Source organism: Plectropomus leopardus, chromosome 10 (genome assembly GCF_026936395.1).
Source record: "Plectropomus leopardus strain MGB_pleo_1.0 chromosome 10, ASM2693639v1, whole genome shotgun sequence".
In the NCBI taxonomy this organism is placed as follows: domain Eukaryota; kingdom Metazoa; phylum Chordata; class Actinopteri; order Perciformes; family Serranidae; genus Plectropomus; species Plectropomus leopardus.
In genome coordinates, this window is record NC_142185.1 from 30,465,729 (window position 1) to 30,485,598 (window position 19,870).

At 37.1% G+C, this 19,870-nt stretch overlaps 1 long non-coding RNA gene across 3 annotated transcripts in view; it reads left to right on the forward strand.

The window, feature by feature from the left end:
- Nucleotides 1–2,029: 2,029 nt before the first annotated feature.
- The window catches only part of LOC148188566 (uncharacterized), a 154,013-nt gene continuing 136,172 nt past the window's right edge, over nucleotides 2,030–19,870 (forward strand). The window contains exon 1 of one of the 3 annotated variants that reach the window (XR_015777707.1): nucleotides 2,030–2,491. This is a non-coding gene — a long non-coding RNA (uncharacterized LOC148188566). The remainder of the gene's footprint in view (nucleotides 2,492–19,870) is intronic. The other 2 variants (XR_015777708.1, XR_015777706.1) reach the window with 2 other exon arrangements.

Sequence of the window (19,870 nt, forward strand, 5' to 3'; positions counted from 1 at the left end):
GAATAGATGATGACGTACACATCACAAACTGTCATTGCATAGACCACTAAATGCTCTCTTTGTCTTCTCTGGAAGCTTTTGTTTTGTTCAGTCGTTCAAAATTTTATTTCCATTATCTTGTGGGCTTTTTATTATTATTCATACATCCATTGTCTTCCTTGGTTTGAGTCTTGACTTGCGCTCTTTTAATTATACCATCCTATTGCATCCATACTCTGCAGTGGAATCATATTATACTCATATTAAAGATGTGCTGATTGAAGCTTTAACAGGTGTCTCCATCCTTCAGAAGCCATCACAGAAAACTCATATCATCAGCATCCTTCACCATTTTCAGACCAAACAGCGAATCGGATCTTCGAGACAAAATAGCTTAGATAACTATGAAAAAATGAAAAATAAAAACTTAAGCTGAAGCCTGAACTCACAGGCAGCAAATCACTTTTTTTATAGTCAGAAGCAACACAAAATATTCTCAAATGCATTATCTGAGACATAAAAGTGATATATTATGCTCACAACATTAATCCCATAATCTATTCTATGTGCTCAAGAAATGTAATAGGTTTTAGCCCGCACATAACAACCATTTTCAACAGACAACCATCATCCCCATATGGGACTGTAACATACCATTTCATCACACTGCTTTTGGGCAATCAGCTTTTTCTGTAAAAGCTACAAAACAGAGGAACACTCTGCCTGACAATATGAGGGGCTGCAGCTCTATCAGGACTTTCAAAACCACCTTGAAAAGACAGTTAAAAGCTGCTCAGCTCTGTACTCACTCACCTTGAACTCTGAACTTTATAACTTTGATTTAATTGGACAAGCATTCACTTGTGATGTGCTATTGTAACTTTTTGTTCTGTATTTTTTGGTGATGTGCTTTTTGGTAGTTTTATGTTGTATTGTCTGTGTTGTGTCTTCTTTGTATCATTTTATATCATGTGCTATTGTGTGTATTATTTGTCCTTTGTGTGTCTTTTCTTCACTCGTTTTCTTGTACAACTTTATATTGTCTTGTCATTGTGACTGCAGATTCGAATTAGGTCTAAACTAGAATCTAGTACTCTGTATCAAATGATGACATTTATTTTTTAAACTGTACACGGTCCCTTTTAAATAAAATAAATGAATTTAAAAAATAAATTAATTAACAACCAAATTACCATCGCGACTTACAAGATAGCACACTGGGCTGTGCTGAACCACATCACAAGTGCATCAACCGTCCACATGACTTACCATCATCACAAGTGGTCAAAATAAAGATAACATTTCAGTTATGGCCAATGATTTGTTCTCTCATGTTTGTTCATGTTCTTGTTCCCTAACATAGTTTGAACATTTTTTTGTTAAGTAAAGCTGTTGGGGGGGGGCAGTTAATAGCAAAAATATGTACTCACCGGTCACAGAAGCAAAGCTGTCCATCACAGCCACAATGTCCAGTTTAACGTAGTAGTTCTTATCGGGCTGAAGGTCAGCAGAGCCATGTTGCTGGTTCTCCTCAGGTGTTTTTAGCCGCAAAAAAACCCCGAAAAACTCTGTTTGCATGCAACTGATGTGACAGGCAATGTCCAAAAGAAGCTCCACAGCTGGAATAAGTCCGAAAAACATCCTAATATGGCCTTAAAAACAGAAGTGACAGTAATGTTAATCTCGGTGTTGTTTTACCTTTAATACGGCGCGTTGACAATTAAAGTTTTTTTAAAGGAAAAAGTTCAGACAAATAACCATCACTTACTTCATAATGTGGTGACATTTTTGTGCATTCGAGTCGACGTCCACCCTCTCTGTCGGTGTAAGGTAAAGTTAAATGTATCCATAACATAGCACGCAGCATAATAACGTAACTTTAACATTTAATATTACTCTTGGCGTGTGTCTTAGCCAGCTAACGGGCTAATTAGCTAATATATTAAAACTGGCTTGTGACGCAGAAACAGAGCGGCTCTGTCACGTGATCTTTGAGCAACCAATCAGAACACGGGGTCGACCGAGGTCAATTTTTGCAAATTACTCTAGATTACCTGTACACCCCTGTTACTATTTTAACTCACATTTTAATATTTTGTTAAAAAATAATTTAAAAAAAATAAGAGGAATGTTTCAGGGGATGCTGAGGGTTTTCAAAAGGTGCTTGAGCGCTCGAGCGTCCCCCTCTGCGCTATTCTGCGCGCGTTCCTGCGACATAAAACAGGAAATGTAATGTCGTGGAGGAATTATTCTGTGAAGTACAGTTTAAACTCGATATTTGTTGACATTTTGGCAAACCGATACCATTAATAGTATGTTGAATTGGCTATCATCGCCTGAGGATGCACAGACAACTCTAAGTAGATTATTTTGATGCGGAAGAAAATCTACAAATGTGTTAATCATGGAGGACGATTTGGAGTCACGAGGAGTGTCTTTTTCTCTGATTCAAAGTGGATTTATGGACGTTTATTCTCGATGGACGTCGGAGACAACTACACGCGAGGAAAGTGTAAGTCACCTTGAATTTAAAAATATCTCTATGATGTGTGTGTGTGTTCAGATTTGACTGAGTTATGAGTCAGAGAAGTTGCTGCAGTCAGGTGCTAAGGTTTTTTTAAGTACCTTAATTGCCACCATATGTGTTGAAAAGCGGGCCAAATTTCTTCAGAGCACCTGCACCTGTCCTTTTCGCCTCACACAGTGTCTTTGCCTCGCTTCTCTCTCTCCTCACTGTTTGAAACCTTTGATATATAATATTTGCCACTTATCTTTTACCTCTACACCTGTGAGCCCAAATGGCTGCAATATATTAGAGCATATTGTGTACTGAAAGTCCAAGATAAACACTACAGTACTAAATCATCACTATTGAACCAACACCACATTCCTGAGTACCTTTTCACCTGTTCAATACTCTTTAGTCCTTGAAACCTGGAATGACATCAGTTTTCTTGTGCTGACTTTGAAACGTGAGCAAATTGGTTGGATTTCTTTATAAAAGATGGGAAAAAGGCAATGGCCAACTTGGCAAGAAGTGTCCCACAAAATGTTCCTAACCTTACCTTAAAATTAGTTTTAAAAGGGGAGGATTATTGCAAAAGTAACCAAAAAAGGGAAACGTATCCATTTGACTATATTTATGATTGGAATAATTTCATATTTAAAATTATGTTAACATTTTATTATTTTTTTTTTATTAACTTTTTTGCTTGTTTTCAGGTTATTCTATTGTTTTTTGGTGGGGCTTTTTCCACTAATGTTTTGCTAATTAAATTAAATTCCATTTCATTTCATTTTCTCATTGACTTTTCTCAATGTTTTTGAAAGGAATCAAACCAATTTGCTCATTTTTCAAAGGGTTAATATGTACAAGCAGCTGAAGTGCCAACCACCAGTAATAACAAAACATATCATAGTTGAACCTAGCATTGTTTCAGAACAGGAAAGTTTCAGTTTTCTATTGAGATTGTTAAGTAGATCCACCAAAAAATAAAAAAAAAAAGAGAGAAAACCAAACACACCTGAAAATACATCTCCTCAAAGCAACCTGATGAACACTGGGCTAAATCTCATCTTTACACCAAGCTGTGTTTAGCTGTGTAAATGCTATTTTCTTTCGAAAGCGTAAAAGAGGAAAAGCATTTTTAAGGTTCTCCACCATATCAGCTCCAATGTCTAAATGAATTTTTTAAAACCTCAGCCGCTCAATAAGAAGAATAGAAATCTCAATCTTAAGTCATATAGAGTCCTAACTATCCAACCATTTTCTCAGAACAAGAAGCTACAAGACTTCTACAAAAGCAGAAGTTAATGAAATAGTCCAGCTGTAAAGACAGTCCTTTGTCAGTATGAAAGGGACCCCTGAGTTTCTAACAGCCTTACAGCTTTAATGAGAAGATAGTTCTAGCTTTGAGTCACTGCAGATATAAGAAGTTGACATTTTGAAGCACTTATTGCATATAGAAAGTACAGAGGAGCCTGGGGACAAAGCCAGCAAGACCACAGACCAGTATAGAGAGAGCAGAGGGATAGGAGAGGAAGAACATAATGTCTGTAGAAAAGTTTGAAGTGTTGTTTGTTGTGGAACTTATTAAAGTCAGTGTCTCCTTTGGGGAATAAACATTTTAGTATATGTATAGTACATAATATCATTTGAATATTCAAAATATGAAACTAAACTTTGCATTTCAACCCAACTCCCTCTTTCTGTTTCACATTTTTAGCATGTGTAAATGTGTTTGCATAGAGGGGCTGCAATGAGAGTGGGATCTTGAGGCTCTGGTGGGATGCGACACAAATCTTGTGGGCTGCATATATTTATTCTGATGCAGATCACAGCAGGCGGTCGGCATTAACAATGCAGGCTGAGATATGAGAATATGAGCTGCTTTTATTATTGACCTAAAGTTATAATCCTTGAGATTTGCGTGAAATCAAATCCTGTTTTTGATAGTATTTATGATAGGTCTTTTCATTTACATTGTGGAATTGCCTCTTTATGTATTATTAGTTACTGTTGGAGGCGGACCCCGCCATTCCAGGCCTGGATTCAAACTACCCAGCTAAAAAGGAAGGATTCACAGAAAACAAAGCATGTAATCCACCCAATTTCTCAAAATACATTTTAAACTTTTGCCAGGTGTTTTTCTTTTTAGGTATATCCTGTTTTACATATTGATGCATATTCTCTCAGACTTGTATTATGACTGTAGGCTATTTTGGATTTTAGTATATTCCTAATGCGGGTAGGATGATCTGCTTGACTCTACATGTGATCCAAGCTGTGATTTATGGTGTCACCTTCTTATTTGAATAATAGCACTTTGAAAACGGCATTACTATCCACCTATCCGTAAGTATTGTAATCTAGTCCTTGAATAATTCCTTGTGATAATCAGTGGTGCAGCAGAGATCCTGGGGTGATTTATTATCAGCTGAAATGATAACTGGAGTTGACAAAGCATGAATGCATTAGAGGTAAAGGCTGCTGCTTTACTCCATTTAAAAAATGCATACTAGTTTCAAAGAATAAAGCAAAAGCTACAGAGAAAAGCTGAAAAACTTAAAAAACAATAATAATACTTAGTGGCACTGTCTGGCCTCCTGCCTCGCAGTCCGTATTTACGTATAAAATTGTATGTTATTATGATGTTATTTGATGCTAAACCCAGCAAAAGAGAAGCATAAAGCTTTTAGTATGACAGATAGCCTGTGAATAACATACAAATCTGAATATATAGCTTTATCAACCAAAAGATTGAAAATGTTGGCAATCTACATTTCTGTAAACCACAAGTACATTTAATTTGTGTGTTTCATATGTATCATATCAAGGTTTCCAAAGTGACACAGTTTAAAGAGCTGACTTTGTCATTGGGAGGTTTGAAACCAACAAACAACAAAACCAGTTGTTATTTAAAGCAAGTCATAGATGCGTTTTCACAGTCAAGGATAGTGCCATGAAAAGCGTTTGTTTTTTCCCTGGCCCTTGCTGCATTTCCAGCCGGGATAGTGTGACCGAACGCTTTGCTTTGTTTCCTCCTGGGATAGTGCCATGAAGCAGATTGTTCTTTTACTACCACATGGTGGCGCTTCCAGCCAGCGTAGTGTGACCATAAGTAGTTTTTTTATGCCAAGACTTTGCTGTGTTTCCAGCTCGGACAGTGTCACAGAAAGTGGTTGGTGTTTATCAAGACATTGCTACATTTCCTGCCGGCACAATGCCACAAAAAGCAGTTTCTTTTTACCAAGTCATTGCTGTCTTCCCAGTGCCTTTTAGGCCACCAATCTTGTTCATTTTTAGAGATCCGTCGCTGTGTGTTTTCTGCCAGGATAGTGCCACTAAAAGCAGTTGTTTTTAACCAAGACTTTGCTGTATTTCCTGCCAAGATAGTGTCACGAAAAGGGGGTGGTTTTTTTTATTGCCACATTGCTGCGTTTTCTGCTGAAATAGTGGCACAAAAAGCAGGTGTGGTATTTTACAGAGGCATCGCTGTGTTATGAACTGGAACTGTGCCATCAAAACTGAGTATTTCAAGACAAAATATGATCTTTGATGTTTTTTGTCCCTAAACCTGACAACATGTAAGAAAAGTGTGAAATTTCAACATATTTGCTTCATAATAACATACAAATGTAACATATTTTGTTTGCAGTTTGTAGGCCAACATTTTTTTTTGGCAATTTGTTGTATTATGACTGTCTTGCCAGTAAGACTGCACTGTATAAAACATTTTAGCAACTAACTGAAACTTTTAAAGTTCTTACCATCCCCTGTGGGAATTTAAGTATTCTTAATCCATTTATCCAGAGCCCCGATTCAAACATGAGACAGATGACAAACCCACAAATGACTGTTAAAGAACATCAGGACATGTTTTCATAAATCTAAAGGCCCATTCGACAGGCAGCATCAGTCAACGGCTGCCGAATATAAACAGTGTAGGAAAGAATCCTGTGTGCAGCTCTGCTACTGATATGTCACTTGGGGTTATCAAGTGGGCACCTCTTGTCACAAATGTCTCATTGAATTAGGTCACTGAACTCAACAGCATTAGGCGGGAGGGTAAGATAGCAACTTGAGCCCCAGTAGATTCACAGCTCTTTTCAGTCACAGCATGCATGCTAATAGCAAATTACAGTATTCCAGCCTCCTACAAGCACGCCAAAGCTTACAAGTCACTGTGTAAACATCCCCTGCAGCATGCCCAAAGGAAATACTTGAATCTGATTGGCTGGCAGGTGTCAGGACATCTCAAATATAGTTCAAAACACAATCTCACACTGCAGACCATGCTGCATCTCTGTTATGAAGCAAGCTATACTCTGGCAGAGCAGGGTTATATAAAATTGGATGGTGTCATAGAGCTAATACAATACCTTCCTCTATTCTGGACTTTCTCCTCTCTCAAAGGTCAGCCCTCTCAAGGTGATTTTAAATTGGTCAGCAGCACACTGTCTCACTCACTGCCAGTATATTAATTAATTTACAGAATTTTGGTCTCATTGTGAATTAATAACGATATTAATTATTAAGAAATATACCTGCAGTAAGTGAGACGGTGTGCAGGAGTTTCATTTTTATTCTAGGTGAGCTTTCCTCCAATGCACCTTTCACATATTTGGGTGTGCAGAGACTTTTTTCAATTTTGGGGGAAATTGGATTCCTGCATGTTGAACTCCACATGTCAGCTCCACATGGATTTTCCTCACCTCCGGCAGAAGATCTGTTGATTGTGGTGATTTCATAAAAAAATGAATTGATTTTGGTCCAGAATATTGCTGTATACTGTAGCCAATACACTGGTATAACCAGGTCCTCAGACTCCTCTCGCCACTTTCTTTTCCCATTCCAATTTATAATGTTTTGCACTAACACTTGCAGATAAGCTGCAGCTGTAGATGGGGAGTAAGGGTGTGCCATAACATATTGTTCATGATAATATCAGCATTTTTGGTAATATGATACAAAAAACTAAAAATCCCATTCTGATAATGGCGATATTCGGACTTGTTGATCTAATGGTGTTTCACCATTACACACAGCAACAACGGGCATGGCTGAAAGCATTATTGCTACTGGCTCCACAGGCGTTGTAACGTAAGTCATTGCATTTCCTAAAGAGAAACAAATTAGACACCTTATCTTATAATTACTAGAAAGGATCTCATAATTAGGAGATTTTGAGCTTGTAATTATGAGGAAAGCTAGAAATTATTAAAAAGCAAAACAAAAAAAACCAGGAAATGTACATATACATATCCATGAAGCAGGAAGAAAGTGGCTTCCAGCAGGTCAGACTGTACCTGAACAATCCCAACCACTTGAGATCCCTGCAGAGTGCTGACATACTAACATGCATGCGGTCCAGATCATGTGACATAAGTATTTTTTGGTGTATCATACTGAGAGGGACATGCCCTGTAAAAGTAGATCAAATGTACCACCATAGCCCATCGTCTTATCCTGTAGAATCCGAATCAACTTTAAAAACGATGTCTACAAGGAGTTTGAGTGCAGTTTTTGTTGCTCTCATTCACAGAAAGACATACAGCTAAAAGCAAGGAGCTGAACAAGGTGAACATAAACATTTACTAATATATTCTTGGAACTAACCAATTATCAATTTAACTTAGATGGATAGATGGATAGATAGATGGATGATAGATGGATGGATGGATAGATCGATGGATGTCTTTATTATGTCCAGTTTTGCACTTGAAAAACAAAGAAATCTTCAGTTTATAAAAAACACTGAGCTGCTAGAAAATAACTCCTTCAAAAGCTCTTTTACCATATATAATACATCATCATTCCCTCTTTAATATCTTTTATATTGCTGTGTGTAAACATCAATTAATTTATCCTTCAAGCAGCTGTTTTTATTCAGTTCTAGCCAAAAACATGTTTGACAAGATAACGTACAAACATATCATGAGAATCTTTTGCTTTACCTTCACTTAATACTCATTTTTACTGAATCAATCTTGAATGCATCATGTAAAGACAAATTGTTAAGTTTATGCTGACGTATAAAACTAACATATATTGTTACAATTGCATGCTCTGGAAATTAATTAGTACATCGTTCAGTAATTTATCATATCATCAGGAATCACATTATAACAAACATAACTTGAAATATTGTAAAAATGTTTTAGCGCCATATCACTCACCCTTAGTGAGGAGGTTTTTTTAGCTGACAGTTGTCTGGCATCTTGTGAATAGAATTTGAAGGTTATAGAGATCACAAAATGCTTCCAGTGAATAGTGATGAGGACAAATGGTTGATGGAAAGAAAGTGAAATGAACGTTCTTTAGAAGAGAAACAATGCAATCCCCGCTGACCGTACCTTCACCCCTTTGTCATGCACTTCCTCCATGGACATCAGCTCAGGGTCAGTTGCCCATGAGGTAACTGGCTGAAACATGTCTTTGAAAAAGGAATAGACAATACTGAGCGATTCATGTGACAGATTTATAAAATTGGATGAAAATTGCTTGTGGAAAAACTGCACTTTCAATTATTTCCCCTTGTTTGAGCCATATTTATAAGCAAGCAGGTGCTCTTGTTGTTAGTGTTTCTGACAGTGTTCTCCAGGATGTTCAGTAACTCACCTCGGGTCACAAATGAGACATTGATTTATTGAAGAGGGGCAAGTGAGTTCAGTAAATCCTCTCAAGAGTTTTTTTTGTTTTTTGTTTGTTTTTTTTTATCACTCAGTTGTTCTTGGCACCCGGACATAAGATAAGTCACTTCTTCCCTTTAAATGGAAACAGAATCGACTGCAGTGAGGTGAGGGGCCAAACAGTGGTGGATCCAAACCAGTTTAAGGAGAAATAGTCGAGGCCAAAGGTTTTAATAATGTCTTAGGTTGACTTTGTTTGACATGCTCCCCAACAATCCGTTTCCATTAATGTGAAGTCACAATCGATTAGAAGTGGCCCCTTCAAAAACAAAACTATGAAACATGGTGGTAAAATAACTCTGCTGTGGGTCGAGACTTGCATTGTATCAGACAGAAATGTCAACTCGTCGTTATACTCTGTGTCCGACTTCAGTCTGACATTGCGTCTGCTCTAACTGAATTCTGTATGGCAGGGGGATTTGATTTGATTTGATTTTCCCTAAACACTAATTCACTAGAGACTCACATATCCGACTGAAGTTAACGTCATTTCAAGTCCACTGTGAGTCTGCACTATACTTATGCTGGTGTACGTCTGCTGTGGGCAGAGTAAGCAAACCTTACACACAATTTGATCGTTACTGGAGCCAGTAGATCCACCGCTAAATTTCAGCAGCAAGAGTGGCGTTTATGTCACCACAACCGCATGGCCCATACTAACACATACACATACACATACACATACACATCTGCTGCCTTTCTGGAAAGCACTTTGTAACCTTGTTAAGAAAATTGCTATATAAATCAAATTTATTATTATTAGGGATGCATGAAAATAGCAGCGAGTCATCACCATCGGTGGATATTTGCTTTAAAATGAAATATTGAAATTTGCCAACATGCTGATTTCTGCCGATATCACAAACTGATATACATGTATTTTTTTATATTGATAAAGTGAACATGTACAAAACATCAACCATAAGTTCGAAGTATTTTTCTGATTTTGCACAATGAATATTACATACATTGCAAAGCGTTGTATTGCATGTCTTCATTCGCTGGTGGGCCATCATGAAAATAATATGCATAATATGATGTTTATTCCTCTACAGAAGAGACTTGACGATCACCATACACTAATGTCACCATACACCTGTGTCTGCGTTGGTCCGTTTGGAGCCTGTGCAGACCATTTTTTGTGACTATGCGGACTGAGCACATTGTAAGCACGACTACTGTTCATGCTCTGATCTCAAGGTAAAATTAGTTTAAGGTTTGATTTTTGTCAGACATTCACTCCAGACCCAGCAGCATTGATCAGTTTTATTGTCACTCATTGTCGTCCATTGTTGCATTTTCGGCAGTAGAAGGACGGTAAGCTCATCTCCCAGCCCTCCCTTTTACTGTTTGAAGCTGACATGGACCATCAGATGTTCTGTGAAGAGAAATGTGTGTGTGTTTGCATGCAATGGCGATATTACTAACACACATGGCATTAGAACAATCTTGCTTTCAGCATCAATTTATTTTATCTTGCTCACCATTGTTGTTATTATTCATTATTGGGTCCAGCACCCCACTTTACAACACTTTACAAAAGCATAGCAATGCTGTTAGTCCCGCCCTTGGCGCTTATAAGTTATCTTTCTATTTTAATAAAGAAACTGCTGTTTCATGTCACAGACTAAAAATCGATCAAGTCAAACTCAATGGAGTGGGCGGAAAGGTTTGGACCCAGGAAAGGTTGGGACAGCCCTTCACAAAAAATCTTGATGAAGTCCAGAATGCCTATATTCCTACTAAAACCTACTAAATATATTTTATTATTTCTTGTTCTGATCCTGATTAGCTTCATATACATAGGAGGGTATATTTATTCATCTCATGTTTTTTGTATAGGGACAAGTATATAGCAAATAATCACAATAATTAATAATGATAATAATGTTTAGAATACTTGAAAACATCATTATTTCATGTTGATTATGTGTGTGCTTTTTTCCTTTATACAGTACTAGTGAATTTGCATTCAGGTTACTTGGTTGATTGATGACACTAGATGCTCCATAATCTTTGCTCTAGTTTGAATGTGGGGATTTTAATACAGGATTGTAGTTTCTGAATGCCGAAAGTCCCCATTTGGAGGAAGATGGGGGGAGTTAAATGGTGACTTGATGGAGTGAATTGGGACAGCAGTACATTTCCTGTGAACATGCAATGAGAAAAGGAAGCTATGAAAATGAAGGAAAAATTGGATGTAGCTATTGAGGATAGGGGCCTTATCCTTGGGAGCAGACACAGTGATTACGGTGTAGGATGTTAGTCATATAAAGGGTGTTTAAGGATGGAGGTGAGCAGTGCAGCTGGCACAGTGTAAGAGTAAGTCAGGACAGACTCTGCTTTAACCTCACAGAGGTTTTTGCAATCAGTGGCAGACAAAGTATTCAGATTTTTCTTTACATAAGTAAAAGTACTAAAAAATACTGCACTCTCAGTCCTGCATTGAAAACCTTGTGTAATTAATAGTATGTGAATTTTATCAGCAAAATGTAATTAAAGTATCAAAAGTAAAAGTACCAATTGTGCAGAAAAATGTCCCCAGTCAGTGTTTTACTCTCGTATATGATGTTTTTGGATCAATACCACCTCTGCAGTAATGTGTATGTTGCATTTTGCTGCTGTAGATGTTTAAGGTTGTTCTCATTTAAATTCCTTTATACTGTTGGGTAGTTTAATCTACAGCAATGCATCATATTCTGTAAGATATGATATGTTTGTAGCATCGCTGTCCTGTGGGAACTATGTATCTAAAAAAAAAAAAAAACTCTTCATGGTGTCAGAAAAACAGCCCTGTTTTGGGCTTTGTGACAATGCATTTTCCAGCTGATCCAAGGGAGTTTTTAAATATTTATTTAGTTTAAGAAGTAGGAGAATTTCCTCTCAACAAAAGAGGAACACTTCGTTCTTCAGTTTATCAGAAAAATACGATATCAAAATCATACAACTTGTTATTATTTTATAAAGGTTCCACCTGAAACCTTTACATACTCCTTTTTCTGCCATATTACCTCTGGTTCTTGAACCGGTTTGAACCAGTTGAGGATTCCTTGAACCTTGGTGCTATCTAATGAACCAGCCTATGTAGTTTTTTTAAATATTATTTTTTAGGCTGTTTCAGCTTTATTAGATAAGACAGACCTTTGAGTGAAAAGGGGCGAGAGAGGGGAAGACATGCAGCAAAGGTCCAAGGTTGGACTCAAACTTGCGGCCGCTTCAGCAGGGACAAAGCCTTTGTACATGGGGCACCCACTCTATCAGGTGAGCCACTGGCACCCCAAAACCTGCAGCCCCAAAGCCCCTGCAGAACGTACAACATGTCACGAGAAACAACTGATCACAGCCAGCAAAGTCTTTCCTTTTCAAATATTGGTCTGTGATAAATACAGAGGAGAAGTTGATCATTTTAATGCAGAGAAAACCTGAGCTTTACAACTGTACCATAAACTAGATTTTAGGCCCAATAAACACTTAAGAATCAGCTGGAAGAAAACAGCTCTGCACTTAGGATTTCTGGTAAGAGGGCTATGATAAAGTGCTTTTTATGGTCGCTTAGCAACCTCAGAAGCAACCTGCCTCGGCATTCATAAAATTTGGCACAGGGTGGACATAAGAGTAGCACCGAGCGCCTAAACTTGTGTTTGCCAGGCAAGACACGGCAAGTGTACATCACCTTAGTCTTACTTAAAAACCCTTGAAATACACATTCTTTAAAAAAGGGTTGATCAGCTTCGACCCACAGCCCTTCAGGGAGAAACCTTTGGTAATTCTTATTTCTAAGAAAGTACATCATTTGCCTCTGAAATGGAATGGAGTATTCATAAAAAGTAAAAGAGGAATACTTAAGTAAAATACAAGTCCCTCCAATTGTTACCTTCCGCTACTGGTTGCAATATGATCTGAAAGCCTAATTACAAGCAAGCAAGACAAGAAAGTGTAATTGTCAATTTCACATCTTTTCTAAATTAAGATGCCTCCATCTGTTGCTCTTTGTGTGAATCATGTTAACAACGGAGTGATAATGACTCAGTCCACTAATGCTGGTTCTTGGCTCAGTGTGCAGCTTTTCTGATTCCAGAGGAAGACAAAGCGAGCGGTGCGCTGCAGTTCATTCTCTCACAAACAAAGTGCAAGTGACAAATGATGCTTGAAGCACATGATTAAAGCCAGTGTCCCTTTGTCATATCCACTGTTGCTAAATAACCTATTGATCAATCTTTGCAATTCAACTGATGGTGCTCAAGAAAGCACTTTAAGTATTACGGCGGGTTTTTGGATCCTGTTGTAGAAAATAAGGCAATTCATCTTGACACATGCTAAATTGGCTTTTCACTGTTATGTGTTGCATCTACAAAGCAATACAATTGATTAATTGTGTAATTACAGCCACTTTTATCTGGCTGCAGTGGCTCATGCATGCTAAGAATTACAGAGCTAAGGATGCTATTTAAATGGAGGACCCCAACCTTTAAGACATAATAATCTTTTAGAGCCTCCTATAAAGATTTTATAAAGTTTCAACACAGAATGGAGGACTGTAGCTCCACACACTGTATGTCGGCCTTATAAATCACTCTTCAAAACATTATAATGACATACGGTTGCTGTATCTATTATGCGTTTGCTTGCTGCCACTAATCGCAAGAACTTCAAAGATGAGCACATGTAGCGTGTTCATACATATCTCATCACAGCTCCTGATACATAAACACAAACAGGCTGTTTGAAGAAATGCATCACAGCTGAAATTGAGGTTGGAGTGGACTCACAGCGGGCCAATAAAAATGACGAGGCACATCTCTTTTTTTTTTTTAACATGTGAACCACAAGAGCTACTTGAGTGGCAATATCGTGCTAAGCTTTACTGAGTCCTGGCTGGGTTTACAGTTGCTCCCCCATCATGTTCAATCACTTGCTCAGTGGAGAGAATTGACACTCTTCCCTGCCCAGACATGATGGATGCAATCAGCCTTGATCATCAATCAGTCACACTGCATCCACGGGGAAAAAAATGCAGGAAATAAGCAGCAGGTTCTTGAGAACCAGTGACAGAAAGATCAAAACTAGGTTCTAGTTGTGAAAATGTCGCTCAAAATAATGATGTGTTGTAAAAAAATGTTTGGGGCACCCACTTGCTCACCTGGTAGAGCAGGCGCCCCATGTATAAAGGCTATGTCCTTGGCGCAGTGGTTGCAGATTCAATTCCAGCTCAAAACCCTTTGCTGCATGTCATCCCCTCAGTTTCGCCTTTTTAACAAGCTGCAACTGGCAACAAAACAAAAAAAAAAATAGACATTAATGTTTCATGCATTCCACTAAATTACATAAATGTGTATGGTAACTTTCAACCTGGAGGCTATTTTTGTTTTTGTGTCATCTTTTTTCCCACTTTTGGTGAACTAGATTTGCTTGTTTTAGTCTTTCCGTTGATCAGTTTTCTTGTTGTGTTCTTGTTTTCAGTCTTTTGTAATTAATTTGCAATTTTCCTGATGTTTTTCTGTCTTAGTGATAATACGAGTTAAGAAAGAATAATTGATTTCACTTACTTTGATTTCTGAAATGTATGTATAATGTATAACAGGGAGAGAAAAAGAGAAATGATCATAAAAACAAATGGACAGACAGGGAAAAAAAGTTATATTTATTATTATTATTAGCTCAAGCCAGTGTGGTGACCTGGCATTAGAAAACACAAAAGCATGTCAGGATAACAGCAAAAACAAGAACTTTTAACTGACATAAATTAACATGCTCCAAGTTGTTATACTATAGTGTGTTTTTAGCCACTGCCGACTGCAGCCCTTTCTCTCAATATGGACAAGTTTAAAAAATGTTAACATGAGCCTCTAAGACTCAAAAACATAGGACAGTAGGGTCCAGATCCAAGAATACCAGAGTTCCCCTTTGAGGACTCCAAAACGAACCTTCTTTTCCAACAAAGCAAATCAAATAATCTTTGTCATACCTGTGCACCAGTCATTTGGCAGAGATAAAAAAATGAACAAATGGAATTACTTTTTCCCCCCCATCATTGGGATGCATTGTCAAAGACACAAAGCCTTGTTTTGACGGGTGACACAAAGACTAGAATGGTGCTCCAGTTTGGAAAGGAGAAAAGCACACCTGAAACGACATTGTGTAAAACTCCTGATATAATCAACACAATTATACATCATTGTGTCTACAAAGAAAATGCTGTATAAAAAATCTCCCAGCACAGTGGAAAAAGAAAAAAACCCTCAACACAATGCATCTAATCAAAAGTTTGTACATGCATGAAGTGGTTAAAACCAAGACTGAATATAACACTGAAGAGATACTTTACACATCTGTTGTTCCATATCAGTTCTAACTTTTATACAGATATTCTACACATATGAAATGTCGTAGCTATCATTTTATATCATTTTCATCTACAACACACCTTCTGTGTAATTCTCTCGTTGGCACAGTTACAGTGATGTCATCTCAGGTGATGCCCATTACCTCAGTGAGTACAGCCTGGATATTTGTGTTGCCATACTGACAGAAACCCCTTCTTCTATTGTGAGGAATGGTCAGTAGTTCATTGATGTTGTTGGATCTGTTTGGAAGCTTCTTGAGCACAACACTGAACCCCAAATTGATCCCGATGGCCAGGCGAGCGTCTTGCATGGCTGCTTCAGCCGCCGGTGGTGTGTGACTGTTTGTGCGAGTGGGTGAATAAGAGGTAAATTGTAAAGCTCTTTGTCCACTACTCACTTCAAAATCCTTGGGGCAAAATTGACCCTATTTGGGTCAATAAAGAGCCAAGGCAATACTCGGTTAACTTCACACATTACCCATGGGTTAACACCTGCCATAACAACAAACTTTTTCAACCCAGTGATAGTGTTATTTTTCATGTTACAGTTGAGGTATTTATCTAAACTAAAATATATGGTTTTGTACTGCTATCATCTTTTCTAGCTTTTATAATAAGACAAATGGCGATACTGAACAGATACTGATTACTACCAGATTATCCCGCGTATGTATGACCAAGGAAAGCCTTTCATTAGGCCATTTGTGAAATCCCAATAATTGTACCTTTTCAACATAAAAAGTCATTTTAGAGTTTCCTTTTATTGTGACCAGCCTAAGGCACACTAGTGCAGTAATCATGCTGTTTAATCAGCATCTTTATATGCTACACCTGCCAGGTTGTGGAATAATCTTGAAAAAGGAGCACTTACTAACATGGAAATTGCCAAATTTGTGACCAAAAGCTGAGAGGAATCAACTTTTGTGTACATAAAAAGTTAATCATAAATCCTTCATTTAAAAAATGGGAGCAAAAACAAAAGTGATTTCTATTTTTGCTCACGTCTCTATTTTATCATTAATAACATCCCTAACAGTTAAGAATGTCGTGTGCATCAATCACTTTTTACAACAAACTGTAAATTAGTGGCCGATTTAAGGTAAACTTATGTTTTTGTGTCAAACGCTGGGCCAAAATAACACATTTGTTTTGGTAGATGTAAAAACTGAAAATATTGTGAACAGAAGTCTCTCAAGTGTCTATCTCTTTGTCATATTTGTTTTTTTTTTTGTAATTCACATTTTATTGAATTTTAATTTTTACAACAACAAATACAATAAAACAGAACAAATTGGCAGGTTCCAGCAGGCAATGTCTATCACCAATTATCTAAAAATAAAACTGAGAGGTTCAAATAATAAGGTTTGAATAATGGGTGTTCAGTAGGTGTGGTATAAGGTAGTTGCAGGTTCTCAAAGTACTAATTAATTATTGGCTTGCCAAGCCCCAAGGCATCAAAAATCTTAAATTTTACTCTTGGAGACCTGGAACCACCCTGAATACTATCATATCAAGTCACATTGACAGATAAATATTTACTTTTCAGTTTCCTGTACATACAAAATTTCTAAACCTTTCCTATCATTGTTCATTAGCAGATTCATTCCCACTGCTCAGTCTCATCAACATTTCTTCACATGCAGCCGTTTCCCATCATTTGAACTTTCCACATTTCCATAGTTGGGGTTTGGGGTTCTTTCCAACACCTCAAAATCAGACGAGCACAAGTTAATAGAGCAGATTTTAATATTCGATATTTAAATTTGTTTAAATTTGGTACTTTTGTTCTGTCCCCAAGGAGACAGAGCCTTGGTGAGATTGGAAGAATACATCCTAGCCAATTCCCTATTACCTTCAAAACGTTTTCCCACAATAATGGGAAAATCTGAGTACATTCCCACATTGCGTTTAGATATGTACTACGTTGTGTTTTACATTTTCAGTATAAGTCATCATTTATTTATTTCATTTTATTCAGTCTAGTAGGGGTATAGTAATATCTATGTATTATTTTATAGTGAATATATTTGCTCCTTGCTTCTCTGACATATTTTTCAGTGTCGGAAAGAATCCCTTCCACACTCCTTCATCCAAAAGACAATCCAAATCTTTTCTCCCATAGCTTCCTTTAAATAATCACACCCCTTTGCTGGTCTTCCAGGGACATATCTCACCACTTGGAGGCTGTTTGAATTCTTGATGGTAATTTCAAGAACTGATCAATAATATTAGCATCATCATGTAAAAGTATCTTATCTTTTAATGCAGTGTCTGAGTTGTAAATATTTCCAAAATGGGCCTTCCTTAAGTTTAAATTTTTCTAATAATGTTTGATAGGACACAATTATCTCTCCTCAAAAAATATCATCTAATGTTCTAATGCCATTTTTCAACCATTGGGCCCAGTAAATGGTTTGTTTACCTATTTTTATTTTAGCATTGTGCCAAATAGATGCATATTTTTTGGGTGTTATGAGAGATTTTACAGTTTTTATGCATGTCCTGCCAAGTTTTCCTTGAATGAGTTAAAATTGGGTTCTATCATATTGTCATCCTTTTGCTTAATTGTTTGTGAGAGATTCTCTGTGGGTTTGAAAGGAACGTGAGCTCCTGCTCAATCAAGATCCAGTCTAGGTCTGCATTTTTACATTCCAGTGTTTTGCAAGTTTTGCCATTTCAAAAGAATAGCTATAATAGGATATATTTGGTAGGGATAGCCCCATCTTTCTTTTGGCTGGTATAATTTATCTAAATTGATTCTGGGTTTCTTCACCCCAAAGGAAGCATTTTATCATGTTGTTATATTTGAGTAATAGCTGTGGGGAATACATAGAGGAAGCATACCTGTAAGATAGTTAATTTGGGGAGCAATGACCATTTTAATAGTATTTACTTTCCCCATAGTGTTAAATTCAACCTATCCCATTTCTCCAGATTAGTCTTAATTTTGTTTAATAGTTTTTCTAAATTGGTTGTATAATTTCTTTTATATCTGAATTTAGTTTTATTCCTAAGTACTCCATGTCTTTTGGGAGCCATTTGAAATTAAATGAATTAAGTAGGGTAGGGGAGCATACCAGGAAACTGGCATGGCCTCTGACTTATGCCAATTAATACAGTACCCTGAAATTTTAGAATATGTTTTAATAGTTTCTAGTAATTGTGCGACAGAACTAGCTGGATCCCGACACAGTGCCAGAATATCATCCAGAGAAAAAGTTTGTGTTCCCTGCCCCCGCAAGGTAACTCCTCAATTCTTGGTTCCTCTTTATCATTACAGCTAAAGGTTCAGAAATATTGTAAAATAATAATGGACTAAGACTACACCCTGGCGTGTTGATCTAGATATTTTAAAGAACTGAGATATCATGCCATTTGTAAAACAGCAGCTTTGATTTGAATATAGGATCCGCACTCCATCGGCAGAAATTAAAGCCAAACCCAAATCTTGATAGTGTTTCAAAAGAAAGGCCCACTCCAATTCCGATCAAAAGCTTTCTGGGTATCAAGGGATAAGGCAACAACAGGTTGCAGGTTAGATTTATTCAACCAAAGTAGGTGCAAGAGTCTTCCTCATGTTATCAGTTGATGTTCTATTTTTATGAAGTTTACTTGATCCTTATGTATTATTTGGTAAAACTTTGTCTAATCTCAGAGCTAATACTTTTGATAATATTTTGCAATCAACATTGCTTTATAGGTCTATAATTTGCAGGGTCTGTTAAATCTTTATCTTTTTTGGTAGTAGGGTTATAATAGCTTCATTAAAGCTGTCGGGTAATGATCCACACTCAAATGCTTCCTGCAGAACCTTTAAAGAAATGGGCATAGCATCCAGATATTTCTTATAATTCAGCTGGGAAGCCATCCACACCTGGTGACTTCCCCAGATTTCATAGCCATAATAGCAGTTTTTACCTCTGTGTGTTTGATATGGGTTTCTAAATGATCTCTTTCCATCTGAGGAACCTGTGGCAGCGTGATGTTTTCAAAAAAGTGGCCAAATCCATCCTCCTTTGTTATATTTGAAGATGTATATAATTCCTCATAAAAACTCTAAAGATCTTGTTAATGCCAGTTGTGATGTGATTAGTTCATTATTTTCTCTAATTGTCATAATTGTGTTATTTGTTCTGTGACTTAACTGTCTCGCTAATAATCGGCCAGTCTTCTCTCCGCTTTCATAAAAAATTAGTTTTAAGCCTAAACAATGCGTATTCTGTTTTTTTTTATTATAAATTTCATGTAAATCATATTTCAATTGACAGATTTTATGAAATTTTTCCTCTTCGAACTGCTCCGCTTAACAGTTTTTCTAAATCAATTATTTCCTTTTCTAATGATTGTAACTTATTA